This window comes from Cupressus sempervirens, chromosome 5, assembly GCF_028749045.1.
Source record: "Cupressus sempervirens isolate cs-2001-9-10 chromosome 5, ASM2874904v1, whole genome shotgun sequence".
NCBI classification, from domain to species: Eukaryota; Viridiplantae; Streptophyta; class Pinopsida; order Cupressales; family Cupressaceae; genus Cupressus; species Cupressus sempervirens.
This window is the reverse complement of record NC_143122.1, coordinates 843,322,938-843,329,766: the sequence shown is the minus strand read 5'-3', so window position 1 is coordinate 843,329,766 and position 6,829 is coordinate 843,322,938.

The following is a 6,829-nucleotide window of genomic DNA, read 5'->3' as shown; positions in this document are numbered from 1 at the left end:
CAACCTTGATGATGTCACAGGTTTAGCTGGGGAGTGAGGAAGGGATGCAATAACTGCTACTGCAATTTTTATCGGATCATCCTCCTTATCTTCCTCTTCAGCTTCTTCCTCTTTGTCTTCTTCCTCTTTCTCTTCCATCATTGCATGCAACTCTCCTGGTGTAACTGTGATGGATGGAGCGCTATCTGATTCATCACTGCTACTGCTGCTGTCATCATCCTTTATTTCTACTGGGTCTACACTGGGCTTATGTAGATGATAGATGTTTTTCCACATGTTTGTAGCATCATTTACAACATGCTCTATATCTTTGATCAAAATCAAACAAGTGTGGAATCTGATCATCATTTTACCTTCATAGGTTTTCAATTCAGATTTTATGTCTGCTCCAGTGAGAATAGGCTGAAGATTCTTCAAGGATTTCTCATATATATCTTTTACCGTCTTGGTGGCTAACTCCCATCTTGACTGTACTCTCTCCAGTAGTTCTTTAGAGATATGAGGAGCAATCTGGTCCGGGGAGTATTTCCATTTTCCCATTTTGTTAAGTACCAGTTCCTCAATCTGCATTTTCTCTGCATCAGTCCTTGTCTCAAATTTCAATGCCTTGAAATTTGTGATGCCAGCTCCTTCTTCCAATTATTTGAGCCTTTGCTCGAATGTAGGTGCAGGCTTGACCAATACAGGTTCCTGAATACCTTTTCTTGTCCTCCGAGTAAATACTGCAGTAGGCTGCTTCTTGGGCTTGGTAATGATTACCTTGCCTTTCTTCTTTTCTGGTTGCTCTTCTTCTGATTCTTCTTCTCCTTCTTCTTCTTCTTCACTTTCTTTATCTTCACCTTTTCCCTCGGTGAGCATAAGAGGACCTATTGCATTTTTCAGTTTGGCCACTTTCCTCTTATCTTTGCTGATGGCCTGTGAAATTTTGATTTCCAGTTCAATTCTGGCCTTTGCTTCATCATAAGTACCAAAAATTTGTTGCCTTGGGTCTACTGGCTCATTTACCAGTGCTTCAATGATATCCCTTGTTTCATCAATATTTACCTCATATGGAAGAGGTTTCACCCATGCAACTCGGGGTCTAACTGCCTGTATGTACACCTTGTCACAGTCAACCATAAAACATACGTCATCTTTATATTCTTCAACAAGCCTAGGAGGAATTCTGAATCGGTTATTCATCCTCTCCTTAAAGTCTTCAAAATAGTTATCCATGATACTATCAAAATTTTCTCCCATCTCTGCTATAAACTCTTTAATCTGATACAAAATTGGGACATCTTTTCTCCATTCTACCATTCCCTTTGATGGAAAGAATTTTTGTACATAAAATAGTAAACATATTGACAGAGATCCAAATTTACAGGAGTTATTCTTCGATGTCCTTATACTGTCCATGTTCTTGTTTAACTACTTCAACATTACTTCTGATAGATCAAACTCAAGATTCTTCTTTACAATTTTCAGGGCCAAATCCACAGCTTCACACGGTACACTATTTAACCTGCTAGAACTATATAACTTATATGCAATAATATGTATGCCAAATCTTAGTTCTGGATCTGTTACAGTGTTAACCTTCAAACCTCTACCGTCCCACTCGGCTAGGGTTTGCCTCTGTAACTCATCCTGTCCTAGGGTTTTGGTGGTTTTGGCTTTGCTGAGCATCAGGAGACCTATGATTTTGTGAATCATCTTCTTGGTTATCAAAATGGGTTGTTCCAACCACAACTAACCATTATGCACTTGACTCAAGATATACCTAATCCATTTGGTTTGAAAGTTTCTAGGCATATGCGCGATGTGAGTCAAACCTTTAGTTTCCAAATGCTTGTGCTCAATTTTGAGAGAACCATTTACACATAACTCCGCTAGGGCATTAGCCATGTCCAATGTCCCTATTTCTTGAATAGCACACTTTAAATGAGTGCAAATATCGTTCATGAGGAGTACCTTGGGTGGAATCTGTGATTGAGCTCCATTGGGATCGAGCGATTCAGCGATGGCAGGAATGAGCTTGAACGTAGGTGCCTTCCATTCCATTCCCTTCACAAGCATTTCGGAACCCTTCTTCGCCTTTCTGGTGCTGGTGCTTGCGGATGTCATTGCTGCTCGGTGAGTGAAAAGGTTTCGTAAGAATACTTTGCTGGAAAATCTCTTCAAATCGCTTGAACTCACTTGAAAGCTTTTTTTTTTCTGTGTAAATCTCGAATTCACGGTGAAAAATGAGGTCGAAATCTGCCCTTTTGATGAAAAATTTTCCATTAATGTTCAGTACGGAGGTAGCTGCGATCGACAGACTGTCATCCACTAGCTCGGCTTAAACTTCGCAACTCGGTGACCAAAAGAAAATAGGTTAAACCGACCATAACTCAATAAGAGAAGAACCAACCATGCTCGATAAGTGCAACTTGGTGAAAGAAGCCTTATGGCACCCGACTGAGCTCGGTAAGGTCATGTACCGACCATGATCCTGATGTATCTGAAATACTGATTTGATCATATTTTCATTCTAGGACTGCTTAGGATATTGCTTTGTAGATATAGTCCTGGTCTTATCCTGATGAGTCTTAATTGGAAATGGTAGAGTCACTCACTTCTTTAGTGACCATTCCATCACTTGAATTATCTGGCTCGGTAGACTTAGGAATCCATTGCTGCTTCATTTGCTTCCGAATATTGTCTACTTTGATTTTCTTCTCATCCTCGACTTTCTTTATGTTCATGCAGTTTTTAGATATATGACCAATTTCTGTACATGTATAACATCTTACAGTGGTATCCCTTTTTCTTAGGTGATGCCTTGCACAGTTTATGCCAGTATGACCATATTCTCCACAACAATGACATCTGCACCAAGTGTTGTAGTCCCAACCAAATATTTCTTTGACAAGTTGTTCAGCTAGATTAAATGATTTTGGATTTGCATTGTGATGCCTTATGACCTTACTTTTGGCATTTGTGACATTTACCTTCAAATTTCAGTTTCTCTTTGTATTCATTGGCTTTGTGTCCATGCTAATTGCAATTGTAGCACTTTCCATTAAATTTTCCTTTTCCATTGCTCCAACATCTATTAGATGTATGACCTAACTTACCACAGTGGCTGCAAGTAGGTCTTTGATTCTTTTGAGTACCTTGTTTGGAGGATTCACCTTCTTCCTTGTATCCAAGGCCTGCTTTACCATTTTGTTTATGAAAGTTTTCTTCATTTTGAGATTCAATTGATCCATGTCCTTTTGAGATTTTACCATTCCCACAAAGCTTCGTTACTGCAGTATGAAGCTGGCCGGTTAAGGCTTACAATGACCACTTCTGGTGATCTGCCCTGTTAGGAGCACAAAGGATTGCTAGATCCACCTTGTTAGAGGATTTACAAACATACAATAAAGTATGCACTCTGTTAGGAGATTTACAAAAGACTGTTAAGTCTACCTTGTTAAAGGATTTACAAAAACTGATTCACCTGTTAGAATGAAACAGTGGATCTGATTACAACTGATTGCTGATAAGATCCGCTATGCTCTGATTCACCTTGATGTAATAGATAAAACTTTTCTGCTCCAAAACTTGACCTTGCTGAATACCTTCACAACTAAGCACACATACTTTTGCTCACATGTATTTCTTTCACACTTTCACATTTTCATTCATTACCATTACATTTGAATGATACAATACATTGCATATATATACCATCCAAATAAACAATACATGCAAGGTCGGCCAAAAAAACAAGTGCAAATCTCTATACAAAGTCGGCCCAAGGTAAAAACTCGGGTTCACTGAACTGACTCGGTGTCCTTCTGAGACTCGGCATCCACTGCGTTACTTGACATCGTCATGCACTCGGTAGAAGTGAAGGTAGGGTCCATACTAAACACTTCGAGTAGTTCTGAACTCGGTAACCACTGGAGACTCAGTAGAAGAGATGTCACTCGGTGAACACTTCTATTTGAACTATAGCTTGGTGATCAAAGGAAACACTCGATAAAACCTTGTGACTCGGTGATAGTTAGTTTCCTTGATAACCGTCTGAGCTCGGTAAAATTAATTTCCTTGATAACCTCAGGAGCTCGGTTATCACGAAGTTCTTGGTCAATACTAAGTACATCTTCACTCAGTCAAAACTGATTCCTTTCTTTACCTCGAACACTCGATAAACACTGGCTGCTTTGTTCACCTCGATCACTCGGTAAACACTGACTTCTTTGTTCACCTCGATCACTCGGTAAACATTGAGAACTAGGTAAAGCTTGGCTTACAAAGGAATGTCCGATGAGAGCTCAGTAAGCATTCAAAATCCAATAAGTGTTGTAACTAATGACAAAAATGTATCATAATGCCAACACTTGTGTCACTCTTTGGTAAAGGAAAAGGCTAAAAAAGTATAACTATTCAACTTCAATGACATAAAATTGGTATTATTATTTTGAATTTGGAAATGAAGTAAACTAATGAAATATGTAGAAATGGATGAAGTTTAGGATTATAATTTTTAATACTTATTTGGAATAAAAATTGATATATTTTCTTAATTTTTACACACAGCTTTTCAGGAGCATGAAAATGCTAAAAAGTAGGCGTCTTGTTCCCACCACAAAACTATATGGAAATAAACTCATTTCCCTTTGGTCACAAACTATGTTATAGATAACATATATATATCTAGAACAATCAAAAAGAAAAATCAGTTATATACATATATTTTCTCTTTTATGGGGATTGAAATCTCAACTCACCTTAAATTGATAATTTTCATCTCCGACCACATTTTTCAAAACAAAATCTATACTAACGAGAAGAGAAATTATACATTCTAGAACAAGACTCTATCCTCTAGAATGCCATATAATTTTTTGATTTTTTTGAGATGATCTAATATATTTTTCTTTCTCAAAACTAACATCATTTCAACTACTAAAATACATGCTTGTAAACTTTTTAAATTACACTATACTATACCTAATTAAAATAGCATAAACTCTATATGAGAATATTCTTGACTCTGAGCACTATAAAATAGTGTTTACATATTATTAAAAAAAATCATAAAGAATAGTTAGAGTTATTGAAATGCCACTTTTCGAAAATAATTTTATTTCTTTAGTAATTGGATACAAACTAGTATAAAACATGCATTTAATAGATATTTCCAATTAGAAAAGTGTGATACCATATATAACTTAGCTAGAATGAATTTATTTAGATCACATGTTTTAAAAATATATAATTTGAGATAGAAATACTCAAATTTATTCATACTAATAGGTTAGCCTAAAAGGTAACACTTCTTTGTACTTTTACCCTAATACAATTCAAAAAATTAGCATATTTGGTAGTGTTTAGGAAAAATCCATTTTTTCATTTTTGGTAATTTTTAAAACCCATCCTATGAATCTTTTTTTTTTCCCAAAAAAAGCCCCCAACTAAGGCAAGATGAATTGCCAACTAATCAATGAAATCAAAAAAACTAATTTTAGATTTCTTACAAAAACAACTTTCTAAAAAAATTGGAAAAAAAATGAAAATCCAATTTTAGGCTCCCATAAAAGTTTTGAAATAAGCACCTAAGGAGTAGAACTTGTTCAAAAATCCAAATAACTCCTCCTCATGCAATTTTTTGTATAATTTAAGCCAAAACACACATCTGAGTCAAAACTTATGACCGCTAGAAGTAAATTTTGACTAAAACCCACATTTGAGTCAACAACCTTGACCCATGGATGCCCCTACATCAAACTCATGCATAACTAATCATCCACAAAGGATGTGTTCACAAAATATGAGGCAATTGAAATCTTAGTATCACCAATAGAATCCAGATAACCAAATGAAACATCATTTTTAGATGAAGAATCAATGGCTCCATACAATTGACGGATGATGGTCCAAGCAATGAAAGGGCACTTTGTGTATTTTGTATGATATAAAATATCCTCAAAAATAGTAAGACATATTAGTCCATTGACAATATCATTACTATTAAAACATGCAATGTTTTATTCATTACTTTTGGACTCATAAATGTATCTCCTTGAGATATAAGTGAAGGCACAAAGTTAGATCACAATTCTATGGAATTCAATTTCACAGAATAAGACCTCTTTAGAAATGTGTACTTGAATTGTTAGAATTAGGAGCCCATTGTGGTTTAGGTTCCTAATATGTATTCAAAAATCGGGCACCCAATTTTTGAATACAAATCTAGCACCCAAACTATAATTTATAAATCAAGTGCCTAATTTTAAACAAACTAGGTACTCGATTTCATTAAAATTGGGTACCCAATTTTCACAAAACATATAACCCAAGTTTTGTGGGGTTTTTAGTCATTTTCATGCTCATTGGTGAAGATGAGCCCGATTTATGCTTGGAAATGGGAGCCCATTTTGTGTTTTCTACTAACCCCCGACTATTGTTTTTCACTCTACCAGGTATTTTACTTTGTTTTATACTATTTAATTTTATTGTTCTTAGTTTTTCACTTTATAATTTTGTGAATTTATTACTTTTTTTTCATGTTTACTAGTTTTGTAAATGTAAAATTCTACATTTCCATTGTTAATAGTTTTATATTTAGACTAATTGTTAATTTAAAATCTTCACAAATTGAAATGTCATCTATTTTATAGTTAGATGTTCATTTATATTTTTGTTTTCCCATGTTCATTTCAATGTTTTTATTTTAGATGTTTCAATGTATTTAATTTATCTGACCTTAATTTATGTACATCCTAATTGAACCCTACATAATGCACATAATCTAAAACCCTTAATTCAATCCTACATCTAACACTAAATTATAAATGTAAATGTAAACCATTAT